Here is a 13,922-nt window from a genome sequence, read left to right as displayed (position 1 = left end):
TGGCCGCTTCAATTTGCCCTACGAAGAAGTGGGGCCTGACAGACAGCACAGCATGCGAGTGTGGGGATCTTGAGCAAACTGCAGAGTGCCGACCACATAATAAACACTTGTCCCTCCTTGTCGGCTACTTTCAGAGAAGGGCCTCTTCCTAGTGGGACCAGACACGAGGGCATGGCCCTCGTCTCCAACACTGGGTTGGACATTAAATGACAATACACGAAAGAACTACTCCTTTTAACTTTATTATTGCGACCGAAGGTCACAGTTTACTATGAAAACCTACATCTCCCGTCAGTCGGTCAGTTGATCACGACTCCATATATGGTCAGGCCTCGTGACATCATGCCACCATATATGGCCGTCTCCATATATCAAGATCTGCATATATGGAGCCGGCCAGCAACTATACATCTGATCTCAAACCCTTAGATCTCCATATATGGAGCTGACCTGTTCTGACATTCCATATATTGATCCGACCCCACCCGTCCTTCCTCTTCGATGTCTCCCTTTTGACTGATACCTGTCCATTCAAACTCTAGACGGGCCCGCCCCAAAGTTATTAGTGCAGCCACGCCTCGGCAGCCATTCTCAACAGGCCCAAAAATTAAGGCCTGGCCCTACCTGGGCCCTCATCAAACCCTGTACACTCAAGACATGCTCCATATATGGCCAGACTTCATCAAACCCTGTACACTCAAGACACTGCCCCCGCTAACACCCTTAGATCTCCATATATGGAGCTGATCTGTTCTGACATTCCATATATTTGATCTGACCCCCCATGTCAAAGCGCCAGCAGTCTGCCATCACCCAGTCGGATGCGCCCGCTTCTCGCCCTCAGGGCGTCTTACTGGTTATACTAGTGTGTACTTCTTCTAGCAGCAGATGCCTTGGGAAGAGTTCAGAATCGGTGGCCAATTGGAGGGGAGAACAGAGAGTTATTGAACTATTTAAACGTTTTCAGTGATTTAAGTGCTGGAGTGCAATAACAATAGTCTGCTTGCCATAGGCAACCACACTAATTAGCCTGCCTCCAGCATTTAGGGCTACGACACTTGCATGCACACACACATACTGGATACTCACGCAGACTAATACGCAGTGACACACACATGTGAAGGTGATTATACTGTACTAGCGCATCCTCGATGCATGGCAAATGGGAAGAAGGCAATAGCGGGAGGGCGATGCGAGTGCTGTACTGTACCCCTTTGTACTGTAGGGGAGAGCCGCCACGATTGTAACGCGCTTTGGTTGTAACATGAACGTTATCTCTCGATTGGTGAACGCCATCATGACGCCATCGCGTCAGTATGTGTACAGCAACGTACTCTACGTGCCCAGGAAGTTTGAAGTGTTTACCTTCATCCTGCGGGGAGCTAAAAACTGAATTTTCTCAAAAAGCAAAATTTTTACACCTGGAGTATATGTGTGCTACAATTTATTTCTTTTATGTTGGTGAATAAAAATCCACATGGATGTCTTCATGCTTATGTTCTTCATTAGTTTGCATCGTGTTTAGACGGAATGCACGTTCATTCTGGTCTGTAAGCAACGGCAAAGAAAACTTGCGAAAGTGGATCAATTGTAACACACGCCGGCTCCATTCAATACCATTATAGGTCATATTTACACAGTTGACATATTGGCCAATATTATATGTTCAGTCAGCTGTCTTCATTACAGAGTGTATTCTAAAATTAGTGTAGGGTTATATAACATTGTACAACTCAATAAATTAAACGTTTGTTTAATCAATGTATTTTCCCATTGAACTGACTCAAGCGCCCAAACTGGTACACCCGATACTATTTAATATTTCCCTTATTTTTGATACATTTTCTTATCACATCCATGGTATGAAAACAATGCTAAGGAGTTGCTTCAATGAAATATAATTGCTTTAAGTTGAAAACGATGTTTAATGGTGTTTTTAGCGTTGTTACACTGTATAAGACAAGGTATGGCATCAAACTCTTTCTACATTATTCTGTGGGCAGTTTTTTAGTTTTTTGCTCCTATGCACAGCTTTGTGTGTCTGTATGAGCACGGAATGTGCTCAGCTGATTGGCTGAGCATGGAATGTGATGTATGATAAGAGTGCTGCTCACTTCACACGATACAGGATAGAAGGCACATGAGCAATTTCCACAGCGCACATTATTCTCCATTGTTCGTACACCGTCATATGTGGAAATATGATGTATTTATATAAGTACATTTTTACAGAGGCATACAGAAGTCCTCTGACCTTGTGACTGCTACGACTAAATTGGATCAGCTCGAATGCTTCACGCGGAAATAAAACTATTAGTCTATAAGCTGGAAATGGAAGCAAATAATAATATTCAGACGGACATGGATGGATTGAAGAAGACATGAATCGAATGGCCAATGTTCAAAGTCCCATGGGCCACATGCAGGCAATGAGAGGCCCCGGACAGCTCACTGTGACTGGCCTCAGATCTTCTCAGGGCAGGGGGGGGCCCTGCCACCTTCGGTCCTCATCAAACCCAAAGAGACAGGACAAGGCTGGCAGTGTGACACATGTCAGCGGGCAAATACTGTACTAATAGGGGCTGAAGGGGAATAAAGTTGTGTTGAAGAAAGCAGAGTGTAGGACATACTGTATATGCAAATGCCTTCTCCTAAATGCATGGTTATACAGCAGTGGTTCCCTCAGTAAGTAGTAGGTAGTTGAGGGGTGTTACAGGGGGTCCCGGGCTAAATGTAATAATATAGCATCAAAATCAGTTTAATCTCTTTTAATCCTATACAGTCTACTACAGATAAGATGTTTTGAAAATAGCATATCTACAAGATGAGATGTTTTTATTTATTTGAAACATTGCAACACCACAAATCTTGAAAGGTCCCTGGCACAAAATATTTTCAGACGGGGGCCCACGGCCAAATACATATACATTTGGGTCTTGTTGACATGAAAACGTTTGAGTATGGTCTACAACCTCCAATAGGGGTTGGCAGAGACAGGGACCATTAAAAACATGGGGTGAATTGATGACTACATTGGGGAGAAAATACTAAACTGTAAAACTAAACAAAAAGGTTTAATTATTGTGTGGGAGGATCTGTTGGAAATGCTGCTGTTTATTTGTTTTGCCTCTAAAATGTATTATCTTTTGCTAGCACAGATACATGGCTTGTTCCGTTTTGGCAGTGAAAGGATTATTATGCTCTCTTGAGACGTTTTATATTATTTTTATTAGAATATAAGAAGCATTGGCCTGGGCCATGGCTCAGCGGTCCAGGCACCTTGGCTGGTAATCCAGTCTGGCAGTGTGCCACGGGTTCGACTCCCAATCCTGACAGCCTTTACTGCATGTCTCCCCCCCATCTCTCTCCCCATTTCCTGTAAGCCTACTGTCTATCCCTCCATAACAAATACAAAATAAAGACGAAAGCCACAAAAAAAAACATAAAAAAGGAATAGCCTACAAATAAGAAGCATTAGCACCACAGTCTACCTCGAGAAACGGACGTGTTTCAGCATGTACACCTTCTTCAGCATTTCAAACAAAAATCAGGCGGAAGTGACATATAGCTAAACGATAGTGAACAGCTGTGTCTCATTAGTGAATATAATTCATAAAATTATAAATTATGTGTTTACATTCAATGTGTCATCAATAGTATTTGTATTGTACAGTTTCCACAATCAATAATTTGATTTAAAAAAAAAATCAATAACAATTCATCATTCAACCCCTTTGGGAACTACAGTAGGCCTCCCTTTGAAATAGTACCCGGTCTATGTCTCCACCTCTTCTTGGTGGGATGACTTCTAAACCTTATGCAACTAAGTCTTATGCACACCCGATATGCTCTGAGACGGGTGCGTAGGCAGGGCTCAATGTATTCAGAAATGCACAAAGACCTGCACAACGTTTGCACTTGCAATACCAACACTTTATTTAGGCAACGTTTTGGGAAAAATCTGATGCCTGAAGAAGGTATTTGACCGAAACGTTGCCTAAATAAAGTGTTAATCATGAAATCAATATTTCTCTTATGGTCTGCAATTCTAGTTTGAATTGATCCATTTTGGGCCTAGTAATAAGCAACTAGTGAGGCAACGCAATGATGAAAAAGAGAAGCAGCACACATGCGAAGGCCGACCGTTCCAAAGTTTCATGGCTAAATTATAAATTGCAAATGGACTGCACATGCACATACTGTACAACACAAGCTCACTGTGAAAAACGTAGGAGCTATATTTACTTTGTCTGCCCACAACACTGTACTTTGCCCAGCTTTGCTTTAGGTCTGAAATATTTTCATAGGCATTCATTTGTCCATTCGTTCTTCCACCCACGCAACCATCCATTCCTGCTATCCATCCATACATCATTAATATTCTGTGAACATTGTTAGCCTCTCACCCATCACCCCCTCATGACACGGACAGACACACCAACCTTGGTGTGCACTTTCTGACTTATGAAACTGACTCCAACAATGTCCCCCAACAATATTAAAAACAGATTAAATTGTAGCACTAACGGTGTCCGAGATTAAAAATAATAATAATTGAATGTGAGGTTTTGCATTTTCCCATTCAAGTAAACGGGAAAAATGTATTCACCAACACATTCCCTCCCATTCACGAGTTACACAAGTTAATTGATTGTAGAACAGCTACCCTCCCAATAACGAGTTAAACGACTTACGTTTTCATTCATACGCGTTTAATTCGCGTTTTAACACTTGACACTTTAACTCAGAGTGGGATAGGTGACACGTCCGCCACATGGCATGCAAAGGGTTCTGGGAAATTGAGGCCCAATGCATTCAAATGGTGGCGGCGTGCAGCGGGCGTGTTCCTCCTCCGCTGTATTGTTGATCGCCACTTTGGATTATTTTTCAACACTACGACAAAGGATCACACCATTTTAAAGCGGATTTTCATGAAAAGGATGTTGGTGTGGTGGTTCTTCAAAGGTTAGTGAAATCTAGGCAGTCAACGGGGCATTGCGATTAATTAATTCCGCAGTCAAACTGTTATTGAAATAAATTTGACATAATGTATTGTGTGCCACAAAAACTGAGTAGCACGACAAAATTTGGAGAGACAGTGAGGTCAAGAAGGTCGCTAAATGACGGACGGGAGTTAGCGACGGACAGACGGGAGTTATTCATGACCTCGCTCTTGCTGGAGATTTGGTTTGCTTTAGAAATATAGAAGAAAAAAAGTGTTAGTCACACTAATTACACAGCAAAGTGAAGCTTTCAAAGGCTCTCCTCTGCAAAGGCAAAGCCATTTCAGAGATGGAATGGAAGTAGATTTTTTTCTGAAGGTAAAGAGTGAAAAAGAGACACATAATGTATTATTCACCGAGATGAACGCTCCCGCTGTTGCTACCTGTCCCTCTTCACTAACATGCGTCACGGTAAGGGGAAGAGACGAGGAGCGGGGAATACAAGAGAGAAGGAGTGAAGGCGACGAGTGGGAGAGCTGCGAGCTACTGTATGGGAAACCTGAAGTGAAGCAAGAGAGCAGAGCTGTTCTCCCAGATTCTCCACAGAGCCTCTGGGCTAGCGGCTATACTGTACTGCAATGCGTGTGTGTGTGTGTGTGTGTTCCAGAGATGGAACTGCGATGGAACAAAGACAGTGTCGTTATGGGGATGTGGGGATGCACACACTGGCACAACCGAGTGCATTATGCAGAGAATACAAATTCAAAAGCACACATATTCCCAGACATGCCCATGTTGTATACTCTCTCTATATATATATACACATAGTAGTACACACACACACACACACACACTTTAAAGCGGATTTTCATGAAAAGGGGCGGCAGTGGCTCAGGGCCACTGCCGTATTCTCTGCATAACAGCTAGAGTGGCAAGACTCTGAACACCTAATTGCTCCTGATGTGCAGGTTGGTGCCTTGCATGGTTTCCGCCGTAATGCACAATCTATGTAAAGCGCCTTGGATGCACGCACACGCACACACACACACACACACACACACACACACACACACACACACACACACACACACACACACACACACACACACACACACACACACACACACACACACACACACACACACACACACACACACACACACACACACACACACACACACACACACACACACACACCTTTACTTAATAGTTATGGTAATATATTCTTATTATTGCAACAGCAGATCGCAGTTACTATGAAAATGTGCAGGAAGCCTGTCACGCTCAAGCCTGTAATGCTTCCGGCACACGCTCTGAACACAGAAGCAGTCACGCTTTCCTGTAACGCTGCTTCTGTCATGCTGCTACCTGTAAATGCTTGCCTGTTACTCTCTATGGTTACTCTTGCCATGTGCTTTGAAGAGCCTTGGCTTGTAAGTTTTCATGCTTTAGTTGTACTTACAGTATACTGTTGCATTTCTGTATTTTGTGTGAAAGTGCAGAGAAATGTTTATCTTGAGAAGTTTATTTGTACGGAGGCATCCCCCAAAGTGACAGGAGAGCAACTTTTTCATATTGCATCAAATAAGAACTGGGTTCCAAAAATAAACAAATGATCGCGGTGGTTTGAATCAAGAATCAGCTGACTGAGAGAAAACGCTAATGTTACTGCCGTCGAATTATTAAAATATTTGCTATAAACAGACGCTATCAAATATCACTGACTGACTGTTGTGACTACACAGAGACTTCTACGGCCCTGGACCAGGGGATGAGCGAGTGACATCAGGACTTCGGTAGAGATTTCACCGTCTGTTCAATAGTAGTGCTGACATAATGAAGTGACATTATTCCGGTAGTGTCTCAGCCCTGCGGTCGCTTCTCGCCTTTAAGGCGTCTTACTGGTGATCTTTTTTTTGAAGATTTATTTTTGGCTTTTTTGTTTTTATTGATAGTATCAAGTGAAGATGGACAGGAAAGAGGGAGAGAGAGAAGGGGAGAAACATGCAGCAAAGGTCATCATGAACAGGACTGGAACACGCTGTCAGGCAAATTTGCCAATAGGCGCCTGGACCACTTGGCCAGCGGGCGCCCCTTTTAAGACAGTTCAGTCTGTCTATAAGAGAGTTAAAATCTATATTAATTTATATTGTGGATGGACCCTGCACAAATTATGTATTCACAACAAAGAAACTACTAGGCTCAAACTAAATGTTGAATGAGTCAGCAAAGTCACTGCAATTCTCACAGTCAATAGGGCAGTTCCAGCATTTGTTTGTTGAGATTGAGAATAAAATAATTACAGCACCTGGGTGGGTCTGTATTTGACCCTGAATTCAAAACAATTGGGGGGGGGGGGGGGGGGGGGGCATTGACTTTATAATAACTGTTCTGGTTAAATTTGCAGAGGTAAACTGAACTCCTTATTTCACTGCTTTTGAATCCATCTCTCACCACTGCTGCATTTATCTGTTCCATGACATTTTGCATCATACAAGATTCATTTATAAACAAGGACCTAAACCAACATGCAGGCATTAAACATCACTGCTTGCTGCTCCTGCTATTTCTTGGTTCTCTGTTGCACCACACACACACACACACACACACACACACACACACAGACACACACACACACACACACACACACGAGTGTATGCCACAGAGAGGCACTAGACAAGAGAATCAGAAGGCGTCGTCTGGAAGGACTGCTGGTGTCAATTATAACAAAATACACTCTGTGCCACAGATTAGCCTTTAATAATACAGTACAGTAATTATTGCACTACATCATTAACGCCTCTTCTGCACTCCCTAATCATTCTCACCCACTGTCCTGGAATTACAGCGAGCACAACCCACTCTAAAGAAATAATAGTATATAATAGTAATACTCCACTCTGTGTGTTCTGATGCCAGTGCTGGACTGGGACAAAAATTCGGCCCGGTCCGGCCCACCACAACCAGTGTGCAGATAGTAGAAACTAAGCCCTAATACCACCACTTTTACAGAACAACATAAATGATACAAACCAACAGACAACTACACAACGCTTTGTTGCTCTCACAAGAATGATGCTGGCAAAAGGATTCAAGATAGAATTCCCGGTGGCCTGCCGCCTATTGGCCTGCCTGCCTGTCAACATTTTTAAAATATATACTATATACTGTATATATCATATCATAACTTGAGCGGCCCCCTACGTCGCGGCTCACCGGGAATATGCCCGGTACGTCCTGTGGCCAGTCCACCCCCGTCTGATGCCATGGCTATTCAGTGTGTGTGTGTACTTCGTCTGTATAAAGTACATAGGCGTGTGTTTTACCCTTATCCTTTTTGTAACACAGGCCCAGGCAGGACCTGTGGCGCTGCTTAGCCCTCTGCACCCAGTTGAGAAATCAATAATGGAGGACAAAGCAGAGCGCGCTCAGAGATCAAAGAGTTTGTGAGGAGAAGGCTGATCAGGGGATGCACTGTTCTCATATCCAGCGATAAAGGAAAACTCCATGCTGGATAGTTATTTCATTAAAGACACATTAAGGACTCCTGAGTCTAGACCAGTGGTCTTCAAACATTTTCATGGAAAATTCATTCATCCAAAATGGGCTGCTAACACCTTTTTGAAAAGATTAATTTTGTGTTTTTGTTCCTAGATTAGATTTAGTAATTAGTGCAGAAACTGACTAGTTGTAGGTGGGGGGATAACAGTGGAGAGAGTGAAAGCTGCTATGATGATCTGAATAGTAATTATCTTAATAGACCAACTTCTAATCTAGAATGAGAAAGTAAACTGTTCCTCAGTCCATCACTCAGTCTGAAAAGCCTTGCAGAGAGAGGTCCTAGCCTACAGTACAAAGATGTAGCTTTTTTGTCTTCAAAAGACTGCACTTCCTCTAATTTAATTCATGTGATTTCATACATACATAGTTTTGTTGAATAAATGTACGTGTAATAATCGTTGATCATCAAACCTGATCATTTCTCTCACTATAATCCTACCAATATCCATATTGTCCCACCCCTACCATGGTCATGTATTTTCACCACCATCGGTGGGAGTATAAATTGTGCACGAGACGCAGTGGCTTCCGCACGGCAGACCGGCCGTCCTCACACAGTGACACTAACCTGATGTCCAGCCAGCGCAGCATGGGCATGGTGGTGGTGCCCAGCAGCAACACGGTGACGCAGACCACCAGCAGCGTGGTGCTGAGGAAGGAGCGCCGCACCTCGGTGGGCGTGTCATTGGCTCTGAGAGCCAGGGCAAACGCCACGGCGCCCCTCAGACCTGGGATTAAGGGAGAGAGGCAGTGGTCATCAATGTCCGTACACGAACACATGTGTCCAAATGTGGCACACTGTGCCACTTTTCCTTCAGTCTGTGGCAAATGTTAGATTTTATTTTGATCATAAGACCCAACTACTGGATGTCAGTCACCAGGTTTTCTTCATAATGTGTAGGACACTGATTTACTATGACACAGGAGTCCACTAGTACAGACTTTAAGGACCCCCATACCTCTCAGAGACCACCTTCAAGGAACCCCAGAGGTCCCTTGGCCATCTCTTTGTGTTTCTGGTAATATTCTTGTCTGCTCTTGTCCGTGCAAAAAATAGAATTCCACTACTCAAGCCATATACTTTGACTATTTTAAAATAGCCGATCTATAAGCTCACAACTTGTCGCAATGCAACAAGTTGTGAGCTCGTAGACGGCCATTTCCAGCAAAGAGCTAGAGAGAAAAGAGACAAAAAAGAACCAAGCCACGTACAGAGACTTGGGGGAGCCCAGTCAACTTATAAAGGGTTTAAGATGTTGAGCATGACCGCACCCATATATCTTTCCAAAAGAAAAAAGTTATGAACTGGCTCTTTGATACAAGACCAACAACTGAACTCTGTTTCTACAATCAACTGATTACATGGTGCCTTGTAAACATTGCATAGCCATGTGAATGAGGTAGTTATCAGAGTAAGCCTAGAAACAACAACCTAAAGAATTCACAGAAAAATCCTGTGTTTCCATAAAGTCAGAGTTATGCTCAGTTGCACTCCCGTGTCCCACATCGAAAATGTGACTTGCATCGTGAGATTCGCGACGCATTGCAAGCATGTGGATCTGCCATTTTTGGTGCACAACACCATGCACAACAAACTTAAGCCCATTAGAAGCATATTGTGGAAAACAGAAGACCAAGGGCTTCTCACAAAGAACATGTCTTACATAAGGGGGGGAAAGTGGGTCAGTGAAGCAGTGAGCCATGCTGAGTGTACTACTCCACTTCATTTTCTCCTGCATCATCAAGCCAGTCACCGTTTCAACTGTTAGTCTGGGATGTTAAAATAGAAGCTCCCCAGCCACAAAGAAATTCAGCAAATAGAAATGCCAATGGGGGCGGGCCACACTCATATTTTCTGGTCTTGTCCTAAAATTCAGAAATACTGGCAGGATATCCACTCCACCTTGGAGACCATTCTGTGTTTTGAGATACCTCTGTCTGTTTCTTTTCTACTGTTGGGAAATATCCCTGAAGAGTTTCTAATACATGATAAATATTTAATCAAGATCCTCTTAGCATCAAGTAAAAAAGCAATCACACGACGCTGGTACCAACAGGACCCACCAACGAAAGATCAATGGATGGACATTATTGAGGAACTGTATTCTATTATATGAAAAATGCAGCCTTTTTTCTTTTACTTTTTGTCCTTTTCTTTTCTTTTTCTTTCCGTATAGTCTTGTTAGTTGTGTTTTCTTGTCTGTTCTTCCTTCAATAAAAATTAAGTGAAAAAAAAAAAGTTTGGGGTGAAGGAACACACTTTGGATTCCTGCATTACAGATAAGAATAGTCCCATTGACAAGACAGTGGTTGTGGCTGTGATAACACTAATGCTTCAGGGAGGCTGGTTGTAGGTGGCTTCATCAACACGCACGTCACACACACGCGCACACGCACACACAAACACCCACACACACTTACTTAGGGGACCCATTCTAAGCATCCTCACTAATGCCATTAGCTGCAGGCAGTGAAGAAAATTACATAATTAAAGAGCTTTCATTAGATAAATAGGGGAAAATACGTTATTTTCTGAGTTACTAGCCACATGGTAATAACAAGGCTGTCACCGCCTCTACAGTACGACACCTTTCACAAGCAACAACATAATCCATACTGTAAGTCACAATGTTTCGTGTGCATATTTTATAGTACTTTAGCATGCATTACCTGCAAACATCATGAAGTGCTGGAAGTTGTGAGGTATCTTGGTGGTACGGCACGAATTCAGAAGCAAAGACAACGGGTAGATGTTGCACGCTCTTGATATGCAGATGGAGAGCTGTGTGCATGCATGGTGCAGGTTGAGGACAATAACCAATCATTAATTCATTATGACATGTGTACCGTATGCAAGCAAAGCATTATGGGCATGCAGTGTGCACACACATGAATACGCACATGGGCATTCACCGGCACGCATACGCAAACATAAAGAGACATACAGTACACACAGTCACGCAGAGATACACACACACACAGGTCTCTGCTCTGCATATCCTCCATTTAGGCCACATGGCACCGTGCCAAGACATGAAGCCAATCGGGCTCTCACAGCTGTTTCTGGCCCCCGCACATACTTTGATGTCTCACATGGGATGGAACAGAATGCTAAGTGTCCTGTACAGCAGTGAAGGTGCACAAGAGGATACCGGTATATCGGTACCACCGTTTTCCTTATTTTGGGGGAGATGGATTCCCAGATTGGAGTCATCGTGACTGCAGGGGGCCTTGTCAGAGTACCTGTTGTATCTCTTTTGTGCCCATATATGGAGATTTCTGTATCTGTCCGTCTACCTTTTATTGTCCCTTTTATTCCCACAATATGGTGGTCACTCCTATGACCGTATATGAGCATAGCGGTCAGATCTGTGGCTGTGGACAAACAGATCTCCATATACCGTATGCCCATCTATGGGCGTATTACGTTTATTTATGGGTAGATCTGATTAAAATAGTGATGGACTCTAAGAGCTCCTAAGAGCTCTAAGAGCTCAGCAACTTCGTTACAAGGAATGAAAACAAAGGGGCACCACTGGAAGAGGAGGGCTAAAGAAGAGTGAACGGGCCGACATCCGGTCTCTATACAGAGAATTGGACGGAAGAAGAAAAATCAAAAGGAAAACATTTTTCCCCTTTTCTTTTGCAGATGGGTTCCCAGATTTGTAGATGTAGGTGAAAGTAGATTTCCAGTATTCTGGAGGATTTGGGGGACATTTGATACTTAAAAGTACAGTAGCCAACTACAGAAATTGATTTGACGATGACGACTGAAGCAATAAAAGAGTAATCTTTTATAATTACCACCAATTACTTAAAAGTGACCATCTCCTTCATTCAACTACAATTTATGTGGCACTCGACAACTTATACTACCTGATCTATACAAGAGGTAATGCTGCTTTTGCATCACAGGGATGGGGGTAAAATGCACCATGGATTTTACCCATTCAGCAGTAAGTACAAGTGTGACGTCCGGAACAATATAAGGGCCCATATCTACGACAGGGGACCTGTGTCTGACAGGGCTATTACTAAAACAGCTCCCTTGCACCCTGCAGTCAATATGAAAGCAGAGTATGGATTTTCAAAAGCAATATCCTGCTCCCAAAAAAAACACTCATTTGTGTTTATTGAAGACCCCAGAGCTATTTGAATTGGATGTAATTAAGCACTTTCATCTCAGCCTCATTCCTCAAAAACACATCCCCAATGTCATTGGTGAGGGGAGCAAAGCTAGAGCGATTACAATCTAGAATCTACCGCATAACCAAAGAGCGATTAACAGGATTAAATTGTTGGGGTCATCTCATTTTTATAGACAATCGGCACGAGAAGACTCTAAGCTCCATTCATCTGTGTGTGTATGTACAGCCCAGGCCACTTCCAACAGTGGGCTAGCCAGAGCGTTTTTTCTTTCACTGAGCTTTTGTTGTGGGAGCACAATGAGCACAAAGCTAAACAGGCTCTGCGTTCAACTCAAACATTTGCCTCCTTGGCAGCCCTTCACAGCAAACATAGCAGCCGAGGAAAAAGAATACGCTCGGTCAACTCTTTTCTCTGCCATGGCTTCATTGGCCCTCTGGTGGAAGATGGATTGTAATAATAATTGCTGACCATCTGGGCACTGGCCTGTGAAAGAAAGGCTCCTTGGAGTGGTGCCACTCGAGTCTATGCCCGGGTGTAGACTGTGGTCATGTCAGCTCTGAGGCAAGGACAATGGTACCGTGGGTAGCCAGTAGTCCATTACTGTCCACTGACTGATCTCTGATCTGACAGCAGCTACGAAAGGAATGTTAGAACCACTATACTGTATAGCTTTAATAAAGGTGGTGCACACACACAGTGAAACCGTGTAGTCTACAGATTATTAAAGCTGACTTGTGACCAGAATGTGTCTGGTTTGAAATGTGAATCACTGGGTGAAATCAAGGTGAAGTGTGTGAAGCAAGGAGTTATAGCAAAGAATTGCTACACACTAGTAAATGTTCCCCTTTGAAGTATACCGGTTAAAGGAACTGGATCTGACAGAAGTTCGATAGAGGCAGCAGGGAGACTTTGAAGTGCATCAGGTATAGCTCTTCAGACTGAGTTTCTAAAACTAAACCAGGCTTAATCATCAACTGTGACAGGGATGTTAACTAATTCTACTACGCATTAATGTAGCTCTGACTCAATTCAAACAGGTAAACAAATTCGTAGCGAGGAGCTCTGCTGGAGAAAACACAAGCATGGTAAATTAAATACCCATTTCGTCAATACAACTTCATCTGTAACTTCATCTGTAGAGATGGAGATTGCAGGGGACTGAATAAATGGATGGAGATGTGCTGAGCTTGCAAAATCTAACTTAAATGCAGTTCAGTTTTGAAAGTTTTCCTAAAAGGGCTAGTTAATTATTTATTACTACAGAAGCTA

At 43.1% G+C, this 13,922-nt stretch overlaps 1 pseudogene across 1 annotated transcript in view; it reads right to left on the bottom strand.

Annotated features, from left to right (window-relative positions):
• Positions 1 to 8,371: 8,371 nt before the first annotated feature.
• LOC308336410 (sodium/hydrogen exchanger 9-like) overlaps positions 8,372 to 13,922 on the bottom strand; it is a 39,495-nt pseudogene continuing 33,944 nt past the window's right edge. The window contains exons 10-12 of the transcript in view: positions 11,175 to 11,286; positions 9,073 to 9,232; positions 8,372 to 8,453 (exon numbers count right to left, since the gene is read on the bottom strand). The product of the transcript in view is annotated as a sodium/hydrogen exchanger 9-like (transcript). The remainder of the gene's footprint in view (positions 8,454 to 9,072; positions 9,233 to 11,174; positions 11,287 to 13,922) is intronic.

This window comes from Protomyctophum bolini, assembly GCF_963924005.1.
Source record: "Protomyctophum bolini genome assembly, chromosome: 21".
NCBI classification, from domain to species: Eukaryota; Metazoa; Chordata; class Actinopteri; order Myctophiformes; family Myctophidae; genus Protomyctophum; species Protomyctophum bolini.
This window is presented reverse-complemented; position numbering and strand designations above follow the sequence as displayed.